Raw genomic sequence first — 2,761 nt, forward strand, 5'->3', positions numbered from 1 at the left:
AATGTTCTTTTTAGCAGCATCATATGACCCCTTTAAAACTTGAAAGCTGCTAAAACTTAAAATTGCCCAACATTACATCTCTTTCTTTCTTCCATTTCACAGCCCACCTTTTTCCTCCTACATTCATCATTCATCCAAACCTCTCATTCTCATTCTCTTCTCCTCTCTTCCTCTCTTCTTTCCATCCCTAGTCCATGCCTCCCACTCCTTCTCCAATTGTACATATTCACTCCTGCTTTCGTCTGTCTGTCCATGCATCTCCCTATCGATCTGTCTATCATCTCTTTCCCCTATCCAACTTTATGTGGTTGGAGTGTGTGAATATTTACCTTCTCCCAGGTGAAATGATTCTCTCATAATGTTTTTATTGGCGGAAAGCCCGTCTGTACAATCTCTTTTCCAATATTTGCCTAATTCTCTCACCTCGGATTGCTCAATTTAATGAAATCTGAAATATAAAAAAGAAATCTTATTAGCGCAAGAACACACAATGCTAAAATCCACTGACATTTCAACCGAATACATAACGTAAGCCTTTCTGTTCTGTTCTCAAGGGCTAAAAGACTTGTGGTGGGGTCTATGTAATGCCACTTAATTAGGAGATAAAACCATACATGAACACACACCGTATCAAAAGGATACATACAGAAATTATGCCAAATAAAAAGAGCAATGAAGCCTTCTAAATCATAGTGATATTAATACATTGTAATGAATAATTTATAACAATGTTATAATAAACGTATATCAAAATTTAATTATAAGCCGCATAAAAATTATTAAAATACATTTTGGCCTTGGGAATGGGAATAAAATTGAGTAAGAGTGCAAGTATTCTGTTTATATATTAAAAAAAAAACTTAGATATTACATATTTTTGAAAATTGTAAGTACAAGTCATGCAAGAGTGTGTAATTTACATCTAATGTTTCACGAACACAAGTACCTTTTTATATTTATGACTTTTAAATGTAAGAACAGTAAGAAGGGAACACAATCACAGTAGTAATTCAAAGCGATGAGGCAAGATTATCCTGACTAATTTCATTGCAATTGCGCGTCCTCGCGCGCGTGTGTACACACACCACCCCTGCTGCTGGCATTCATCAACTATATTAATCAATGTGTCAGCCTTCAGTCCAATTAGATTAACTCTGTTCTACCTGTAAACACAACATTGCACTCACCAGCCAGATTCCAGAATAACTACATCATCCAAGTAAACAAAAGTCTCTAATAGAGACAATGTAAAAAATTAGAGCAACAATGCCAAGTTTTTGATCACTTGATATCCCATTGACATAAGAGGACATACAACCAACAAATCACAATGACTTCTGAAATCTCTTAAAGGGATAGTTAACCCAAAAATTGAAAAGTTGTTTCTTTCTTCTGCTGAACACGAAAGAATACATTTTGATGAATGGTGGTAAGCAAACATTCTGTATCGAAAATGCTAATGGCTACCGTCAACTGTTTGGTTCCCAACATTCTTCAACATTCTACAACTTGAGGGTGAGTAAATGATGACAGAATTTTTTTTTCTGGGTGAACTATTCCTTTAAGGCTGTGACACACCAAACCAAAAACAAAGAAAGCTGATGAAAGCTGATTGTGTTGTCTCGTACCTCATGTTTTAGCTTCTGAATTTGCACCTAAACACTGCGATAACTACAGCCAAAATCTAACTAGCACATAGGTTCTGCGCTTGAGAAAATAGCTATCTACATTAGCTAGTGGAATACTTGTCATTCCAGTCAAGTTAAGAATATACACATGTATTGGGATGCTCAGATAAGATGACGTAACGGTTTTATGAGTGAGTCCTCTCCGTCATTTGATCGCTTTCATCATTTTCACTTCTTCTCATGCAGTGTTTAGCGCTAAGATAAACAGCCAATAAAGTGTGCATTTCCCAAAAGCATCGTTAGCCAACTATAGTCGCAAGTTCCATCATTACCAACATAGTTCAATGATTCTGTGTTTCCCGAAACCATATTTCAAACGAACATTCAAAAACAGTGTCACAAACTTACGTGGTTGGAACTACAGTTCCCCACCTGTGGTTAGATGCATAGTTTCTTGTTATTAAGACATATGGACTTAAATAAATTATGCTCTTGGGCACAATAAGCAAGCTAACATGTAGTACAGTCTATGTCTTCCATTCTATTTAAAGGGGTCATAAGATGCAATTTCTTTGGGGTGTTAAAAGCTGTCTGTGCATACAGAAGACCCGTAAAGTCGCAAAGATTAAAGTCTCAAACCCAAAGAGATATTCTTTATAAAAGTGAACGCTCAACCATGCCTTCCTAAAACGCCTCGTTCAAACATGCCCCCACACATCTACGTCACTGTGTGGGAAGATTTGCATAACACCGCCCAAATGTATATGCAAAGAAAAAAAGGCATAACTTTTATTCTCGCTGTAGTATTGTTGCCGCCGCTGCCGTGTCGTGGAGACGCTGTGTGTTTCGTTGCGAAAGCCAAACTACTTTGTTTTGCCTTCCAATAGAGGACACAACTAGAAATCAGTGCTTAAGTTTTATTTACAACACTGTTCCAGAACAGTGCAACCCAAATATTCGAGTGTGTGCAGCACATTTTATGGGGGAAAGTTTCCAGAACCTGGTAAGGGACGTAACATTTCCGTCACACGCTTGAGGAATTCGGCCAATCACAACGCACTAGATAGCTGGCCAATCAGGGCGCACCGCGCTTTTCAGACCGATGAGCTTTGTAAAAATCGATGCGTTTCAGA

The 2,761-nt window shown here is 37.7% G+C and overlaps 1 long non-coding RNA gene across 1 annotated transcript in view; it reads right to left on the minus strand.

Moving 5' to 3' along the window:
- Positions 1 to 289: 289 nt before the first annotated feature.
- Positions 290 to 2,761, minus strand: part of LOC107752824 (uncharacterized) — a 28,601-nt gene continuing 26,129 nt past the window's right edge. Inside the window, exon 3 of the long non-coding RNA XR_001641390.1 lies at positions 290 to 448. This is a non-coding gene — a long non-coding RNA (uncharacterized LOC107752824). The remainder of the gene's footprint in view (positions 449 to 2,761) is intronic.

The sequence above is a fragment of the Sinocyclocheilus rhinocerous genome, unplaced genomic scaffold (genome assembly GCF_001515625.1).
Source record: "Sinocyclocheilus rhinocerous isolate Xijiao unplaced genomic scaffold, SAMN03320098_v1.1 scaffold2366, whole genome shotgun sequence".
In the NCBI taxonomy this organism is placed as follows: Eukaryota; Metazoa; Chordata; class Actinopteri; order Cypriniformes; family Cyprinidae; genus Sinocyclocheilus; species Sinocyclocheilus rhinocerous.